Below are 20,015 nucleotides of genomic sequence, written 5' to 3'. Positions count from 1 at the left end.
AGCTGGGCTTGAAAGTTGGGTTTAAGAGTGGCGAGCCTGGGTTTGAATCCCCACTCACCCACAAACACTTGCTGAATGATCTTTGCCCAGCTTCACTATCTCCGCCTTACCTACCTTCCAGGATTATTAGGGGGGGAAAGGGGGGGGAGAGGATCTACCCCGTGCAACCCACAGAAGGGTTATTAGATTAGAGGGCTGGAACTCCAGTCAACAATCCAATATCAGCATCTTGCAACTCCAGCGGTGTGTGGGCAGTTTGTAAGAGGGGAGGGAGGAAAGAATTTATACCTGCTGAATCCTGAAATTCCTGGGCCCAGAGAGGGCACCACATGTAACCACCTGCTAGCTCCTTTCCCCAGGCAGAGAATCCTGGATCTTGGGCCATGCGCATGTTGCAATTGTCAAACCTTTGTTAATAATCAACTAGCACACAACTATCTCCGAAGATCCCGGGAGAGTAAGCCGCAAAGCTGGAGGCTGAGAACTTTTGCTTTTACTCCAGAGGATCCCACACTCAAGACATCTTTTCAGAGCTCCACCTCTGGAGGGGTGAGACAGGTGCTGGAAACAAAGCTCACCCTGGCACCTTGAGCCCGTCCTGATTTCACAACCTGGGCAGGGGCAGATCAACGCAGAGAGGCAGCCCTGGTGGACTTTAAACTTCCAAATAGAACCAAGAGAGAGTGAGACAATGACCCACCAGTTGCAGGCGCCTGGGGATAGAACTTTCCATAATTCCCACCATCAGCTATCGAAATGTTCCGCTCCACTGCTTGCTGTCCTGAAGGCCACCCTGGGCTCCTGCTGTGAGTCAGATCCTTCCAATGCGTCATCTTTTCTTATATTTTCTATAAGGAACTCATTCTATAATCCTAACTCAATCGCATAAGCAATTTAAGGGTTCACTCCTGGAATTCACTGGCTACCAGAAGAGGAACTGATGGCTGCCAGCTTAAGATGGCTTTCCCCAAAGGAGGCAAACTTACGGAGGAGCAGGAGAGGGCTGTCAACAGCTTTTAGCGACACAGCATCTAAATGGAGCCTCCATATGCAGAAGTAGTATGCTTCTTGAGTATCCTGATAGTAGCGGGCTGGCTGGCTGGCTGCTGTGCACAAAACTCATGGTCTGATCCAGAAAGGCAGTTCTTATAGGGCCATAAGAAGCTGCCTTGTACTGAGTCAGGCCATTTCTCTGTCTAGCTCAGGACTGTCTCTATGCCGACTGGCAGCGGCTTCTCCAGGGTTGCAGGGAGGGGATATTCCCAGCGCAACCTGGAGATGCTGGGGACTGAACCCAGGACCTTCTGCATGCAAAGCATATGCTCTGCCGCTGAGCCAAGGCCTTGCCCCTTAAAGCCCCCTCACAGGCAAAACGTGGTTCGTTCTCTTCCCTTTGAGGAGCTCAGAAAGGCATTGAGGGTACCATCCACCCCTATTTGGTCCTCACAACAATCCTGTGCAGTAGATTAGTCAGCGAGCGGGAGAGGCTGACTGGCCCAGAGTCACCCAGTGAATTTCATGGCTGAGTGAGGAGAACTCAAGATCTCTCCAGTCTTGGTCTGTCATGCTAACCCAGATGGGAAGCTTTTGGCCATCCAGATGTTGCTGCTGGGCTTCAAACTCCCACCATCGCTGGCCATTGGCCATACTGGCTGGTGCTGATGGAGGCCAACAGCATCTGGAGCAGCACAGGTTAGGCACCCTTGCCCTAACCATAATACCACCATGTTCTCAGGACGTCAGTTGCTACCCAGCATCAACTGCCCTCTCCCCTCCATTACTCGTTTGTCCACCCCAGAGCTGCCACTGCAATATCTGGGAGGGGGGAGGCGAGCATTGACACAGACACCACAAGTGATAATTCTCTTGCTGATGAAGTTAGGGATATTTGGGGGGGGAGAACTTTTGCTCAGGCCTAATTTCCACTTCCTGAAACATTACACAAACCAAGATGCAGTAATCTTTTGACATTCGGACATCTCCAAACTTTGTGATGGGTACAAAAACGAGTATGTTAGGTGGGAGTGTGCTAAAAATGCATATATTAGTGTGAAAAGAATAACTTACAAAATGCATTATAATAGGCAAAATTAAGATGCCAAAATGTGTATGTTAGGAGTAGTGCACATTAAATTGCTGATAAATCTCTTTTTAAAAAACAAATTGCAGACCAATGCAGAAATGTAGCAAACTGACCTTAAAGATGTGAAAAATGAGAAGCACAGGAACTAAAATTATTATACAGCCACGAGAGTGGCTGTATACGATAGTCAGCATGGATTTTTCGCATTCTGCAATGTTAAATTGAACATACCCCTCATGCCATTCTGATCCTTCCTTAAGTTCATTACAAAACAAAAACTTACAAAACTTATAGTCCTGAACTCAGAAACGCTTGCTTAACAACCCTCTAAATTTTCATGGTAATACACAGAACAGTCAGAGAAAATCGAGAGGTCAAAGTGAAAAAGAGAGAGAAACCACACCCCTTTTTGACTTTTTTCTGTCAGAGTACTTATAATCAGTTGCAATTAATTAAAAATCAGCCATGTTCACAGAGTACCTGTAATCCTATTACTGACCTTGCCCCATACTTTGACCTTCATCTTCTGCAGTTTAAAAGTTAAAAAAATCCCTGACTGATTTTTAATTTATTTAAGAAATTTTGCATTGAACTGAATGATAGTGTCGGGCATGCTCAGTAAGAACCAACCGTCAGTGTTCTAAAAGTCAGACTCAGCTGCTTGGCTTGCTAATCCCTCCCCTTTTAATTTTTTACCTTTTAATATCAATCAATTTCCTTTATTTGCATATAGCCATAGGCCGTTGCATCATAAAAATAACAGAATAAAAACAATCAGACATGATTTGGCACAAAGGATTACAAGAAAACGTTTTAAAATCAGAAGACTTAAAACTTGAGTACATCACCAAGTTGGTTTCATAGGGAGTTTACGTACGCTGCTCTAAGCTTTTTAGCAGCGAAAGCAAAATTAGCCACTACAATTGTGACCTGCTTGTTATTGTCCATTAATAACTCTATTACTAATTTTGCATTGGGAGACCCCCTGGTGGAACTCAAACAAGAAGCTAAAAAATTTTCTCTGGGGTGCTGATATAAGGGACATAAAAGCATATAATGGGCTAAATCTTCAGGGACTTTACAACCAAAAATACAGAGGCGTTCAGCGATTGGGGTGCCCTTATATCTGCCCTCTAGAATAGCTGAGGGCATGGTTTGAAACCGCAATTCTGTAAAGGCTCTGCGCAACTGAGCACAGGTCAAACTGGTAAGATAAGCGGCCGGGGCGTGGTTAAGTTTAATTTGAGGGAACCAGAGAGAAAAAGAGGCTGCCACAATTGATGCTCTATCTTGATAGGCATCATGATTAAAGATCAAATTGCGTAACTCAGATGGATTAAAGTTTGAGAATTTGTCTAGGGTGAGGTCATAGGTTGTTAGTAATTCAGTAAATTTTGAGGCCCACCCTCCCACACTCTGCGAATCATGCCAACAAAGTTTTGTGAGGGGAGAGTCACCCGTGGAAGATGTTCTTTTCCAATATCGTAGGAAAGCTAAATCAATCCGAGCTGACAGAGAGGATAGACCAAGTTCCGCTCTTATATGGGCTGATGGGGTACTTCTGGGGAGGCCCATTATTTGTTTCAAGAATGTATTTTGGAGGACTTCAAGGCTAGCTTTTTCTGAGTGACCCCAGAGCTCTGAACCATATAGGATTTTAGGGAGGAGTTTGGCTACATAGATTTTTAGCATTGGGTTAATAAGTTGACCACCACGAGAATATAAAAATTTCCTTAATTGGCCACTGGACCTTGCGGCCAGTAACTTAGTCGCCTCCAATTGAGGGCTCCAAAGGAGTTTGTTATTGAAACATATGCCTAGATATTTAAATGTGTTGACCTGTTCAAGTGGTTGGCCATTTAGAGACCAGCTGGATTTAGACCTACTATATTGCCCACATATCATTATTTTAGTTTTAGAATAATTGACATATAGATGATGGGCCTCACAATACTCCTCTAATCTTAGCAACATTCTTTTTAGCCCGATTTTATTTTGAGACAGCAGGACCAGGTCGTCAGCATAAAGCAAAGATGCTATCTTCCTGTTCCCTACTGAAGGGGGAAAGAAGTCAGGGGAGGCCATTGTGGGAATAAGATTGTTAATAAAAAAGTTGAACAAAAAAGGGGCCAACAAACAGCCTTGCTTAACACCTCTTCTAACCGGGATTTCAGTAGAGAGGGCTCCGTTCAAACCAAGGCGGACCCTTAACCGGGTATCTCGATGGAGAGACTGGATTAACCACAACAATCTCTTATCAATGCCTGCCTGATGTAATTTACGCCACAGTAAATCCCTATCAATTAGATCAAACGCTGAGGAAAAGTCTATAAACGCTAAATAAAGGGACTTACACAACCCGGATTTGGTCTTATTTATTAGATGGTGTAGAACAAACGCATGATCAAGGGTACTTCTGCCTTTTCTAAAACCAGCCTGTTCCACATGAATAAGGGAGTGTTTTATATCGCAATCTAGCAGTTTGCTTAGAAGAAAGCGACCATATAGTTTAGATACTACATCTAGCAGGCTGATGGGTCTATAGTTAGATGGATTAGAAGGGTCGCCTTTCTTAAATATGGGCACCACAATACTTGTGCGCCAGCTCAGCGGAATGTTACCAGTGGCATTTATATTTGAAAAAAGTGTGGCTAAAATTGGACACCACCAGGTGGGGTCGGTGAGTAGTAGTTCGGGAGGTATCATATCTTCCCCAGGTGCCTTGCCCGGGCGAAGAGTAGATATTAATTCCCTTATAACTGCACCAGTAACTGGAGGCCAGGGGGGAAGGGAGGAGGGAACATCGCTAACGAAAGGAGGAGTAGGGTCTTTATTCTCAAAAATTTGACGAAAATGTAAAACCCAGGATTCCGGGAGGACAGGAGGAATTGGGACAAAGATATTCTGCATGAGTCCACCCTGTACCAATCTCCAGAACTCTGCGTCATTTCCTTGGAGAACGGCCAACCCCAAGGAACGCCAACTATTAACGAAAAAAGCATGTTTTTTCTCGTTTAGGAGCTTCTCGTATGACTTTTTTAATGAGTGCAAACGAAGCATAACTGCTTCCGAGTGGTCGCGTCTAGAAGCTCTAATCTGGGCGCATAGACCTTTTTTCCTGGTTTCACAGTCCTTATCAAACCAAAGTTTATGACCTTTATAGGATCTATTTTTAACTGTTGATATCAACAAAGGTTTAAGGGCTTTGATGGTATCCTCGTAAGTCCTATGTATGTTCTCTGGGGATGTGAGGGCCTTGTGGCGAAGTTCAGCCAGTACTGGTGAGATCAGTAGTTGCCTTATATCAGATGCCATGGTTTCTGACCATCTGAGACGTCTATGTCCTTGGAGATTGCTAATCAGTGGTGCTGTTATATATGGGTTAACCTGGTGGATAAGGCCATGTAGGGATAGTCTCAGCGGAAGATGGTCGCTGTCTACCCTATCTTCCACTGAAAACTCCTTAACAAAAGTAGCTAGGAGAGGCGATCCCAGGATGTAATCCACCACACTGGATCCCCTATCTGAAATGTAAGTAAAGTAACCCTTGGAAGAATCTAGATAAGTACCATTAAAACAAAATAATTGGAATTTGATCAGTAGATGGAAAAGGGCAAGGCCACTTTTGTTTACAGTTTTATCCCTCGATGTCCGAGATGGTATAGCTGGATCACTCAGCGGGAAATAAAGACTATTGTGGATATTGGGATAACTAACTCCCATTCTAGCATTAAAATCACCACCAATGAGCAAGAGACTTGAGGGATAAATGCACATAAAGTTATCTATAAAACCATTAAAATCCAGCCAAACTTGCTTTGCTAAGTTAGGGCGGAGAGGAGGGAAATACACATTTATACAAATAAGGGATAGGGAGTTAGGGAATGATAATTTTAGGGCCAAGCATGAATCAAGCGTTACTTCTAATAACTCAGCAGCTTGAATGTCCAATGTAGTGGCTATCAGGGTTGCTAAGCCCCCGCTGCCGCGGCCCGTAAATGCCGTTCTCTTTGCAGGCTTAGACCAGACCTTAAAACCCTCAATGGAGAGAGAGTTGGTATCTAGAAGCCAGGTCTCTTGAAGGCAAACAATGTCAAACGTTTGAAGATAGGCAATGAACTCTAGATCAGCCAGTTTGTTTTTCCAGCCAGCTATATTCCAGGATACAAAATTTGTAATGGGAGGTGTTGCTAAGACCCTCTCTGCTGGACCATCGGGTCCAGGGGAGCTGGTGGTGTTGACATTTTGTCCTTGAGATTTTTATCTTGTCATATTGAAGGGCTTCCCAAAATTGTAATTTGATCCAAGCTGTGGTTCTGAATGCAGCCATTAGAAGATCTAGATCTGTTGTTATAGGGGAGATTGCTGACTGGACATGTAGGCTTTGGTGGAGAACCTAATTCCTCAGGCTCCAGATGGCACATGGCTAACCAAGCTGGACCATTTACGGGTTTAGGTTTATCAAGATTCCTAGCAGTTACTGTGCTCCCATCCAATGGAGCTACATTAAAAGGAGGGATCTGGTTTATTTCAGCAATTACTTGTCTAGTAGTATGCATCAGATGGGGTGAGTTGGAGAGATGGAGGAGTTTAGGCGAGTGTGAAGTCCGATCCACTGACTTAGGCTGTAGATCCAACCCTCCATTCACAACTTGGTTAACATTATCGACTTGGAGGTTGGACAGTTGCGCTTTAAGTCGGTCCAGTCTTCGAATTATTGCAAATTGCTCGGTCTTGGGGAGATCACAAAATGACTCCAACAACTGGATATCTTCCGGTTCGAGAGGCTCATCTGAGAGAGTTGTATAGAGATCTTGGTCGGGAGCGCATCCTTCCTGCGAAGCCGTGGTATGAGGGATCAGAGATGGAGAAGATACTAAGCTAACCTGAAGTCTGGCAGTATTAGGAACCTCCCTTTGTCTGTAAACTGAAGGAGATAAATAGGTAGAATGAAGAGGTTGCGGGGAAGCTGTATTCTCAAAAAACCTCGTAATACAGATTCCAGACCTGGCTAGCGAGTTTCTTGAGTCATAGACCATTTTTGCATAAGATGGCTTTGTAAAGGAAATAATAGCTCGCACTGTCTTATAATTGTTGAAAAGATACTCGATACGGGAGATGTCTGAGATGCGGAGTTGACTTGAAAGAAAAGGTTTCAATACTTCCAAGAGCTGCTGTTTACGCTGATATTGCGATTGGATCTGTGGAAACTTAGGGTAATGAAGAAGAACCAGTTTATTCTGAATCAGAGTCAGGTTCCGAGACGCTTGGGCTAGATAGGACTGTGTCTCGTTCTTGTGTAAATTCGAGGAAGATGGAGTACAGGACTCGCTTTCATCACAAAGAAGCTGTGCAGGCGATAGAAGGGACGAACCGATCATTTGTAGGGGAGGGTTTAGAGGGACGGTCTCAGGAGTGGTCCTTTTCTTAATTTTTCCAGTTGAGTTCGTCACTGGAGGGAGCTTAGGAGATATCACTCCCCTAGATTTCTTAACTGTGTTTTATGTATTTTTTGTGTGTGTGTTCATTTTGTATAGTTTTATTGTGAGCCACCCTGAATGTCCTATTTTAGGGTACAGGAGCGGGACAGAAATATTTTAAATAAATAAATAAATAATGAAAGATCACACAATCACATGGTGGTAGCAGCAGCAATGAGTGCTCTGGCCACAGGGTCTCCACTAAACCAGACTTCACCAACCTGGTGCCCTCCATGTGTTTTGGACTGCAACCCCCATTAGCCCCAGCCAGCACAGGTTGGCTCATGGGAGTTGTAGACCAAAACACATGGAGGGCACCAGGTTGGTGAAGCCTGCACTAGACCCTTTGGGGAACACTTCCCTGCTTTGCCTATCTCTGGCCAGCGCTCTCCAACTCTTCTAGCGAACAGCATCGGGGATAAGAGTTTATTACTATCTATTTTTGTTCTGAGCCGTTGCAAAGGTCACTCTTACGCAAACATGGACTGGCTGGCTCTTCTTCAACAGCTGGAAGCACCACTGCTTGCTAATAAAAAGCATACAACCTGGAAAGCATGCCCGGCTTTGGCCCTGCTCTATGACAAGTGCAGCTTAACCCTTGAAAAGGGCTTGGGGAGACATTTGGGGCATGCAGACACCCTTTTGCTTTGTGTGTGTGTGTGCTCAGCTGTGGCACATGGGAAGCCGCTTATATCGAATCAGACCATTGGGCTGCCCAACATAGGGTTGTCTGCGCTGACTGGCAGTGGCTCTCCAAAGTTTTTGGGCAGTGTTCTCTCCCAGCCCTGCTTGGAGATGCCATCGGGGGTTGAATCTGGGACCTTCTGGGTTCAGAGTATGCGCTCTGCAACTCAGCCGTGGTTCTTCCACAGATATAAGGTAAGATTCCAGCCCTTGTGGTTTTGAAGAAAAGGAGAAAAAGGCTGATTTAAATAGTAACATGGGAAGCTGCATTATACAGAGCTGGGCAATTGGCTGTCTAGACTGGTATTGCGTACACTGACTGGCAGTGACTCTCTAGCGTTTGGGGCAGGAATCTTTCCCAGCCCTGCCTGGGATTTCTTGCCAGCAAAGCTGCACATGCATATCACTGAGCTATGGGCTCTTCCCCAAAGGCCGTTTAAATAGTTTGACTTATTCATGAAAAGCTGGCTGGTACAGAGTCAGGTTTTGTCCATTTTAGTTCAGAACTGTCTACACTGACAGGCAGCAGCTCTCCAGTGTCTCAGGGAGGAGTCTATCTCATCTCTACCTGGAGATGCCATCGGGGACTGAACCCGGCACCTTCTCCGGGCTGCCAAGCTACAAACTTTCCATATAGCGGCAAAGGTAAGAATGGGCTCTCAACCCAGGAAGCCTCTTGGCCGATAGTTAACTACAGGGGAGAGAGTTGCCAGGGTCAAACCAGCCAGCATAGTAAACAACATTCATCCATTCATTCATTAGATTTATATCTCGCCCTTCCTCCCAGTAGGAGCCCAACACCTCACCAGCAAGCTGCAGGTATGTGGGAGCTGCCTGTGCTTTTAAGCTGATAATCAGGAAAAGGCTCAGCCTTTCCTTTCCTTTCTGATTTCCTCACGTGAACCAGGCACAGAGTCCTGACACTAAAGACCCCTCCTAGGGCTCTGAAAATCAAGTGTTTCCTTTGCTCATGTTGCTCCCTAAAGCTGTTACCTTCATCACACCTGTGCCAGACCCCAGCTGAAATGACACCCGAACTTTCACCTTATAAGTTTTCCAAACTCATCTCTGCAACCCTGAGGCCTAGAAGCTTGCTTTGAGAAGTAATGGAAGCTGAGAGTCGCTGGCCCTGAATTCTGCACCAATAATCATAACATCAAAAATGTTTCCCCCCCCCCCCAAACTTGGGGTTGGTGGTTGGTAGGAAGTCATAGATGGAACAGTAGGCACAAAGCTGACTGGGCCTCAAGGTATTTTCACATATGAATTTTAAACCAGCATCCCCTTACATCGATTTGTAACATAAAGACAAACCTCCTGCTGGCAAGTGTGAATGCATATTCAGGTTTTTTTCTCCAGCATAAACAACGTTCACAGGCGACATCAACGCTGCAAGGAAATGGGGTCAGAGAGGACCTTTTTAGCACCTTGTGTAGAAATTAAGGACAAACAGACCAGACGTCATTACTCCTGGAGAGCCCACCTTATCACAACGGCTAACTGCATGTCCACAGATGAGCATGGCGTATGCAGACCATGGAGTGGTTAGCACATGGAAAAGAGTGAAGAATCTTCCTCTAACTTGGAAATAAATGTATGTGGATGGCCTGTCTGTTATCTAACTCTGTAGTTTGTGCAGGCTTGAGTGGGGATTACACAGGGTGATTTATTTGCAAAAGGAAACTTCATCACTGTGGACCAAAGCAGATTGCCTTTTAAAATGTATTTTGCAGACCAGGGAGGGATAACTAGGCTTTGAGGCTATTCCATCTGGCTCCTCCTGGCCAAATACCAAATTTTCATCAGTTTAAAAGTCTGCCCATAGTTTCACTTGCAAGGAAAGGAACAATTTTGTTTTCAAGTGGTTAGAAATCAAGATCCATACACACACACATATACTTTTAACGCAGGCCTGTACAATCCTGACTGAGCAAAGGTAAGTCCGTCAGCCATAGATTATGGCCTGACAAGAGGTTGGCAACCTTACTTCATCCATTTTGGCAGCAGAACTAGGAAGTGGAGCATTGTATGGGGTGTGTAGGTCAGTGTTTGGCCTCGTGGCTTACACACGGTACAGGACCAGTTTCATGCTTCCCTCTCTTTTGGATTTTGTACATAACACGAAAGTCATACATCATCCTGCACAGCTGTGCATCATGTTATGCCTGTGGGCACATGTTCCATGCACTGGGAAGTTCTGATGGTAGACTGGCCACTCAAAAGGGCTTTAGCATGCCTTTCAGAAATACACTTCTGGCCTGTTGACCATGGGGAGAAATTCCATTTGATTCAGATGTTAATGAGAAACTACCTGATCTGCAATTTCCAAAACACAGCAATCCTTTGAAGTTCACGCTTCTCCAAATGTTGTGCTGCTCTTCTCCCAACCAAATAATTTGCACAGAAATGCTTGAAAGTGCCCTTAAAAAGGCATAGGAACATGGGGAGCTGCCTTCTACCGAATCAGACCATTGGTCTGTCTACCTCAGTATTGTTTGCACTGACTGGCAACAGCTCTGGAGGGTTTCAGGCAGGTCTTCTTTCCCAGCCCTACCTGGAGATGCCACTGGGGACTGAATGTGGGACCTTCTACATGCAAAGCAGATACTCTGCCACTGAGCTACAGCCATTTCCCCATACATTAGGGATGTGCTAGAATTCCAGCCCAATTTGGATTTGGTACCGAATTGTCCATTGATTTCTTTATTCTGAATCACTGAGGATCGGATTTTAATGCAGCAAATATATGCAGCTATTTTTTTTAAATCTGCTTCTACAACATCAAATAAGAATGATTTTGATAAATATTTATCAATATTTCCTGTAAAAATAACGGTATTTCCTTCAAACTATCTATTTTTAAAGGAAACATTGATATTTCCTTCAAAATATAAACACTTTTAAAATGCCAATTCTAATATCAATTTTTTTAAAACAAAATGATATATCAATATTTTTCCAAGCAAACCCCCCCCCCACTGATCGGTAAAAGTAGCAGCTGGCCGATACAGAATGAACTGGAATCGATGCAAGCCTGTTAGGCTGAGGGAATGCTTGCGGACTGGAACCAGCCAACAGATCCCATCCCTACCGTGCATTTGTGAAAGTAACATTGCTTGCAAAAACCTGTACATTTGGAGAAATTTGGTGAATTTTCCTGAGGACTTAAAAAAAAATCAGAAATAGTTGTAGAAATGTAGAGAACTGAACTTCAGGCTGGAAAAAAAATTAGAAAAAGAAATTAAAATGGACAGATTCATCTGTCATCGCCTGGACTAGTCTGTGGAATAAAGCGACCCATCGAACACTGAACTTTGGGCAAAGTGGAGGAAAAAAGAGGTGTGATGAAGGGATGAAACAGGAACATGTAGAGCGATCTTGTACCAAGTGAGGGTCTTGGTCTGTCTAGTTCGGCAATGTCTGTTTAGATTCATTGTTATAGAAGCCTTTCCCTGAACCTTGCAACTGGAGGTGCCAGGAATTGCACCAGGGGCCGTTCTACGTGCAAAGCATGTGCTATGACTCTTCTGTGCCATATTTCCAGATCGCACTATTTGTCCATTTAGCCCAGCACTGCCTACTCTTGAGTGGGAGTGGCTCATCTCCAGGCAGAGAAGGCTCCCACTTCACATGCTACCCTGGTCCCTTTCCCTGGTCTACCATTTCCCTGGCCAGGGAATGATCCAGGTAGAGTTACGAGACCTCCCCTAAAGGAGAAAAGGATTCATTTCATAGCCAGCTTTTAGCCAGCCAATCTCTGGATTAAGACAGAGGCATCCATCCATCCCCACCTCAGTCGCTATGAATGGGGTTTGCTCTCACTCAACATCTCCCACCCCACACCCATGCCTTTCACCCAGTCAGGGTTGTCTGCGGCTCCAGAACTCAGGAACATTCCTTTCCCTTCTCTGCTCACTTCTGCGCAGTCTTCCACCCATGCCCTCAACCTTGCTTTTTTACAAGTTGTCAGTCTACTTACGAAACAGTTCTCTGCTTGGTTCTTGCTACCCTGGGGAAGTCTCGACTTCCTCATTCATCCTGCCTATTTCTCTTCCCACCCACCGCCGTTCACATTTCAAATGCATTGGGGTAGGGGGCTTTTCCCCCCCTTTGCTTGTGTATTAAGAGCCAGCAGTGTTGAAAGCTTGTTTTTAATATCTTTTTAGGGTCAAATCATAGCTTCCCAGTCAGAACAAAAACAGTCTTTAAAGTTCTTGGTTTCGACAACAAGCTCCAGAGCCAATAGTCCGGAAAAACACAAACCTTCAATTTTCCACAATGAGTCTATGTTTATTGTTATTGTTATTTATTGTGGTCTGCATTCCTGGCGAATCTGTGGAAATTCCAGACTCCTTTGGGCAAAGACTTTTTTCCTGCTATTTTTCAAATTCAAGCTGTGCCCAGTGTGATGGAGAACAGCTCTTGACAGACTCCCAAGGACCTCCTCGCGGCAAAAAACAAACTTCCGTCGTGTTCTGCACCAGACATGGAACATTGGTTGTTTATAGAAAGGGCCAAAAGAAATTTGTGGACAGCAGGAATATGACCTGTTTCTCCCAAGAGGGCCATCAGTTACATCTCTAAGTTTACCGGCCTTCTAATTTTATTATTATTATTATTATTATTATTATTCAGAATGGAGTACTTATTAGAAGCCCATATGGTTATGCACTTCCTGATGTATTCACGTACTGAGCACAGTCTTGTGTAAGGAGGGAGAAATTAAAGTCAGTTCACATTTAAAGGAGAATGTATCAGATCCATACTTTCTGAAACAACATGAGAACTGAAACACAGCCATCCTTCGAAATTCACACTTATCTGAATTTTGCAATACAATTCTCCAACCAAACTGTTTACCAAAATGCATATATTAGGTGAAAGTGGGCACAAAATGAATGTATTGGTGAAGACAACATACACAAATGCACTATATTAGGATAAATAGTTCGCAACAAATGTGTACATTAGTCAAAACTGCATACAAAGATATATTAGGAGAAATTCGCTCTAAAATGTTGAAGAATTTTCATGAGGATTTTTTAAAATTGCAAATTGCTGCAGTAATGTGGAGAACCAAATTTAAGTTTCAAAAACTGAGAAACGGTCAGAACTGAAATTGACAGATAATTCCATCCCCACATCATAAGAACATAGCAGCAGCTCTGCTGGATCAGACTGCATCCTTGTCCCCCACCCCCCACACACTGTGGCCAACCAGATGCTCACTGGGAAGCCCACAAGTAGGAAATGAAGGCAGCATACCCCTCCATCCATTGCTTCCTGGAAACTCTTAGACTGCCTTCTGACCATGCAGGTTCCACTTGGTCTTATCCTTCCATGGAATTATGTAACCCTTCTTTAAAGCCATATAAAGCTAGTGGCCATATCATTGTTCTGTGGCAGTGGATTCTACAAAGGCAGACCATTTCTCCAAATCAGGATGCTGCTGCTACGATTAAAGATCCCTGTCTTGTATCTCAAGCGCTAGTGAAGGTGTATACAACCTTTTATGCACCACAGCATTCTTCTTTAGGCAGAGTTTTGTGAAACTCAAAAAGCTTACATCCTGCTGCCCCTAACCTAAGTTAACACCCAGTAAAATCTCGACCTGCTCTTGCTTCTAACCATCTCAAACAACAGTAGTTTACTCTCCAGCTGGAAACCAGCAATGCTGGTGGGGGCTGATGGGAGTTGTAATCCAGAACATCTGGAGAGCACCAGGTTGGGGGAGGCTGGTCTATACTAGTGTTTCCATTTAAAGCACGAAGCTAAAAAAGCACTGAGGTTTTGCTGAAACAAAATAAACCAGCGTAGAAATCAGTATTCATTTAGGTCTTACACTGAGCCAGACCATTGGGTCCATCTAGTTCAGTACTGCCTACACTGACTGGCAGCAGCTCTCCAGAGTTTCAGGCAGGGATCTCTCCCGGCCCTCCTTGAAGATGCCAGAGATTGAACCTGGGATTGTCTGTATGCAAAACAGGTGCTCTTCCACTGAGCTACAATGAATCATGACAGCATATGCACTCTTGAATCCAAGCTTTTCCATCGATTCCCAAGGAGAGCAGAATCAGGGCATGTTATCAAGATGGGGCATGGCGATTTAATGCCAAGAATTTGAGGACATACATTAGGAAATGCATTTAAATTGACCCAGCAGGTCCCAAAGTCCTAAAAACAAGTCAAAATCGAGTGACAGGGTATATTTATTTCTTGATGGTCGTCTGCCTTAGAGTGGATTGGAAATGGGAAGGCACTCCCATCACTCCACGCTACCTGTGCCTATGCATGCGCCTTGGGGCAGGGTCCTGTCCTTCGTTGTCTGTGCTGTGAAAGTGCCACGTACATCAGTGGCACTGTGTAAAGAAACGAGGAGGAGGAAGAGCCATGCCTCAGTTGATTGAGCATCTGCTTTGCATGCAGAAAGTCACAGGTTCAATCCCCGGCATCTCTAGGTAGGATTGGGAAAGATGACCTGCCTGAAGCCCTGGAGAGCTGCTGCCAGCCAGTGTAGACAGTACTGAGCTAGATGGACCCATGGTCTGAAGCAGCTTCCTACGTTCCTAAGAAGAACCCAACAAGATACTTCTACCCTTTTCCACAGCTTCGCTCCCTTTAGCTTTCCAAATCCTTCTTTATAAAATTATTATTATTATTGTTTGATTTATATCCTGCTCTTCCCCCCAGCAGGAGTCCAGGGCGGCAAACAAAAGCACTAAAAACATTAAAACATCATAAAAACAAACTTTAAAACACATTAAAACAAAACATCTTCAAAAAGTTACTTAAAAAAAGCTATCAAAACATCTAAGATTAAAAACATTTTTTTAAAAAAAGTTTAAGAACATATTAAAAAGCAATTCCAACAAAGAAGCAGCACAGATGCAAAATGTCTGGAAGTCAAAAGTGCCCATCATTTTGCACTTTATAACACATTAGCTACTTTCACAAACCCATTTATGCTGTGAAATTATTTCACTTCTATCCAATACAAATAATGCATGGCTAACTTGTCACCAGAATAAGTCCCTTCAGTTTGCTGTATAGGAAAAAAAACCCTCTCACCTGTTCAGGAGTGTGTGTGAGAAAGAGCTATTGTGAAAATACAAAATAATTTGACACCAGCGAGTTTGTCAAGTAAGCAGCTGCAGTATTTCTGTCTAACCACTTCTAAAAGAAAGGCATCCAATGGATGGGATTTTTTTTTTTTTGCGACTTCTTGTCTCTCCTTTATGAAAAAAGGCATTCTCTCTCTTAGTAAAAAATTGGCTTGCATCTCAGAGCATAGCACTAAAGGGCTGCTGCAATTCCTCGGTCAAAACTGTTGAAACACCCTCCACTCTTTCATCGCTGACACCAGTCATTGAGACAGCAAGCGTGTACAGACAGAAAAACGGAGGAAGGAGTGCATTCTTAAAACCTTCGACTAACTAACTAACTAAATTCAAGAGGTACCCTTGCTTTCCCTCCTTTGAAGTTGTCAGAACGTTTCCTCTCTCTCCTCGCAGTGCAGACGGGACCTGCAGGAAAATTCTGTTTAACTGCAGCAAGGCTTAAAAGCCTCTTGTGCGAAATACATATATATACAGACTTTAGTGCATTACTGTCGCTGTCTCGGATTTTGTAATCAAGGTTGAAAAAGTGAGCAAAATCATCATTAGCCTGCTAAGAAGGCAAAGAAAATCCCTCGCCAGTGTCTGTCTTATAATCACACAGGATAACACTTTTAGACATCTACATTTTTAAACAAAACAAAACAAAGTACCTGGTGTGTCCCAGTGGATTCAGGAGCGCTTCTCCCACACTAGCTCATCCAAGCCTGCCTCATCAAACCCCTACATTTGCTTTGGAGTCTATGGGCCACTTTGCCCTGGGGGCCGTCTTTTTGTACACCCCCTTATTTTCACATGGTCCGATTCCCAGATAATCTGCTGCCAAAGAGCTCTTTAAGATTTTTTTACGTCACTTTCTTTCTTCTGGTTTTTTTTTTTTTATAAAGTCAAATAAACTTTATGCTTTGCCAGGAGGACGGCAGCAGGCTCCAACTCTCCTCCTAGAGGTGGGTGACTCTCTGCACACAGAAAAGCAACCAGCTCGCACAACAGCTCAGCAGAGCAAATGGAGGGCTCCAGGCATGGTAAGGCAAGAGCCTGGGGTTAGAAGCAGGGAGTGCAGCTTGGGCTGCGGCTATAAATGGAGGGGAGGGGGAGAGAAGGGTCTGCAAACTGGGCCAGAGGCTGGCTGGGGGATGATGAAGCTGGCGGGGGGCAGGTATGAGACAAGGGAGGAGGGGTTCCTTTTGTGCCACATTAAGAGGAGAGCAAAAAGGACCCGTTTGTTCGTCATTCTCACCACCACCACCCCTTCTCTGATCTTTACTTCTGTTGCTTTAAAAACAAAAAAATATTAAATAAATACAGTAGATTTGGGGGCCGGGGGAGGACTTGGTCTGAAAAAGCTTTTTGATTTGCTATCAAAAGCTGTTCCTAAGCAGGGCTGGCCCAAGACATTTTGTTGCCTGAGTCAGAGCAGCAAATGATTCTCCGGACCCCCTCCCAAGCCAAAGTGCAAATAATAATAATAATAACAACAATAATTACTATCAGCATCATCCCACCTTACCTGCAAGGGCCTCAAACTGTTGTACATGGTTCTCTTCCTCACTTCCAGTTTTTTCCTGACGACAACCCTTTGAGGTAGGTTAGACTGAGTTACTGGCCCTCAAAGTCACTGAGTGAGCTCCATGGCTGAGTGAGGATTTGAACCTTGGTCTCTCAGGTTGTAGTCCGATACTCTAACCACTACACCATGCTGGCTCTGGTATCCAAGGTACCTGAAAGGAGCCAGAAAGGGGGGGGATTCAAGAAATGCCACTCCCTATCCCTGGCAGTAAAAATACAGCAATAACAGATTAAGGCTGCAGGTAAGTGTGTACTGGATTCAAGCCTAAATAGCTAAGGCTGCAATCCAGTACATGTCTACTCAGAAGTTCAATGGGACTTACTCTCAGATAAGTGTCTATTGGATTGTAGCTTAAGTATTTGCTGCCCTTTCCTGACACCTACAATCTGCTGCCTGGGACATTTGTCTCACCCTGCCTAATGGCAGGGCCGGGCTGGCTTCTGAGACTGACTTGACTGCTTTTAATCACCACAAACACTTCCTCTCCTCCCAGGCAAAAGAACAGAAAGCAAAAATAACTCATATCCATATACCCCACACGCAAAAACATGCCAGCCGCAAATTCCCTTCCATGGAATTATACAGAGGGACCTTAGGTCAGTGGCTGAGCACACACTTCATTTGCAGAAGGCCTTGGGTTTGATCCCCTGGCATCTCTAGTTAAAAAGGGGATCAGACGCCAAGTGATGGGAAAGGCCTCTTGGAGACCCCTGGAGAATTGCTGCCAGTCAGAGAAGGCAACACTGGTCTAGATCGACTGAGAACGCCTCCAGAGTGTCAGTATTTTGCAGAAAGTATTCAGTTGCACACCAGAAAATTAGGGTTGCACAATTAACATTGAAAGCAGCCTTTTGCTGCGGCACAACAAATCCACTTAAAAAAAAGACTTCTTGCAGTTAGGAAAGTGACAGCAAAAGGCACGGAAAGGTGCGGGATTACACAATCAACAGGAAGATGATGTATAACTGCAAGCAAATCACCAAGAGTGCTCATTGTCATATATCATCCCCACAGACAAATCAGAACAAATGCTCAATAAAGTCCAGACATTGTCTGGCTTACCCATAAGCTTTGTGCAAGGAAATCGGGAGGAATGCTCACTAAACAGGTTGGCTGGAGGAGCCCAGAGTGTCTGATTTGGAGTAAGACAGCAGCTTCCTTTGAACCTTTCAAGGCTTTTAAAGAAGCTTTCCAGGTGGAATAGCCTAAGATGTCTCACCACCACCAGAGTCACTCCTAAAAATGAAAAAAAGTCCTGCAGCTAGCAACATTGCAAGGGAAGCCTTGGAGATCCATCCCATTGGCAGCCCTAGGACTCCTGCTACCCCACTGGGGCCCACTTTGGGCTCTTGAGAGAACCGCAGTCAGAGATGTTAAGCGCAGGAGGAGAGCAGGGAGGGATTACAAGTGACCTGCTACAAGCTGATAATTTCACAGCAAAAAGGGGGAATACAATGAAATAAAAGGACAGTCTGGGTGATGTAGTGAGTGGCTAGAGTGCCAAACTAGGACCTGGGAGACCAGGGTTCGCATCCTCATTCAGCCATGACTCTCTCACTGGGTGACCTTGAGGGCCGGTCAGGTCACACTCTTCCTCAGCATCTAACCTACCTCACAGGGTGGTTGTGAGGATAAAATGGAGGCAGGGGGAAGAGCTGTGCAGGCCACCTTGAGCTTCTCGGAGGAAAGGTGGGATATTTATGCTATAATAATAATTTTTTTAAAATAAAAATGTTGAAAGGCGAGGGATGGAAGGGAAGATTTCCCCACTCTAGGGACTATGGAGATGGGAGATTTTGCAGGGATCTCAGCAACAGCAGCAAACCTGAGCATTGAACAGGAAGAAGCTGAACATTTCTCCTTCCAGTCCCCCGCGCTCCTTTCTTCATGCTCCACTTTTGCTAATTCACTGTCCTCATTGTCAACTAAATTTACATAAATCTTCTGTTGTCATTACTTTAGTCTTTTTGACGTTCAGCTGCAGTCCTGCTTTGCTTTCCTCTTTGACTTTCATCAGCATTCATTTCAAATCATTACTGGTTTCTGCTAGTAGTATGGTATCTTCTGCATATCTTACATTATTGATATTTCTCTCTCCAATTTTCACAACTCCTTCATCTTGGTCCAATCCCGCTTTCCATATGATATGTTCTGCGTATAGATTAAACAAATAGGGTGATAAAATGCACCCGTCTCACACCCTTTCCAATTGGGAACCCTTTGGTTTCCCATATTCTGTCCTTACAGTAGCCTCTTGTGCAGAGTATAGGTTGCGCATCAGGACAATCAGATGCTGTGGCACCCCCATTTCTTTTAAAGCATTCCATAGTGTTTCATGATCTACGCAATCAAAGGCTTTGCTGTAATCTATAAAGCACAGGGTGATTTCCTTCTGAAATTCCTTGATCCGTTCCATTATCCAACGTATGTTTGCGATATGATCTCTGGTGCCCCTTCCCTTTCTAAATCCAGCTTGGACGTCTGGCATTTCTCGCTCCATATGTGGTAAGAGCCTTTGTTGTAGAACCTTGAGCATTACTTTACTTGGATGGGATATTAAGGCAATAGTTTGATAATTACTGCATTCCAAGGGATCCCCTTTCTGTGGGAAGCAGATTCCACATCAAGTATTATTATATATAATAAAACCATAAATATACAAATCTGTGATGTGACCACACTTGCAAGACCATATATTGTTCTGGTCGCCTCACCACAAAATGGATATTGTAGAGCTGGAAAAGGCACAGAAAAGGGTAACCAAAAAGATCCAAGGGGATGAAGCAATTCCCCTATGAGGAAAGGTTGCAGCATTTGGGGCTTTTCAGTTTAGAAAAAGATGATTAAAGCGGTGGGATGGCAGATGTTGTCTAAAATTACCAATGATGTAGAAAAAGAAGCCAAGGAGATGTCTCTCCCCCCCCCCCAATACCAGAATCCAGAGAAGCTGAATGTTGGGAGATTTAGGACATGACAAAAGAAGGTTCTTCTTCACACAGTGCAGAGTTAGGCTCTGGAATATGCTCCCCTAAGCTGTAGCAAGTGGCGGCTGACAACTTGGATGGCTTCAAAACAGGGTTAGA

The 20,015-nt window shown here is 44.3% G+C and overlaps 1 protein-coding gene across 5 annotated transcripts in view; it reads right to left on the bottom strand.

Annotated features, from left to right (window-relative positions):
* Positions 1–17,367, bottom strand: part of SLC6A4 (solute carrier family 6 member 4) — a 46,207-nt gene extending 28,840 nt beyond the window's left edge. Inside the window, exons 1-2 of one of the 5 annotated variants that reach the window (XM_061604723.1) lie at positions 17,255–17,366; positions 16,873–17,083 (exon numbers count right to left, since the gene is read on the bottom strand). The gene's annotated coding sequence lies outside the window, so the exon portion shown is untranslated. Of the gene's footprint in view, positions 1–288; positions 601–15,315; positions 15,700–16,015; positions 16,421–16,872 lie in introns of those variants that run through there. The other 4 variants (XM_061604722.1, XM_061604720.1, XM_061604724.1 and 1 more) reach the window with 4 other exon arrangements.
* Positions 17,368–20,015: the final 2,648 nt, after the last annotated feature.

The sequence above is a fragment of the Rhineura floridana genome, chromosome 21, assembly GCF_030035675.1.
Source record: "Rhineura floridana isolate rRhiFlo1 chromosome 21, rRhiFlo1.hap2, whole genome shotgun sequence".
Lineage (NCBI taxonomy): Eukaryota > Metazoa > Chordata > Lepidosauria > Squamata > Rhineuridae > Rhineura > Rhineura floridana.
Note: the sequence above shows the minus strand (reverse complement) of the source record. Positions and strands in the feature narration are given on the sequence as shown.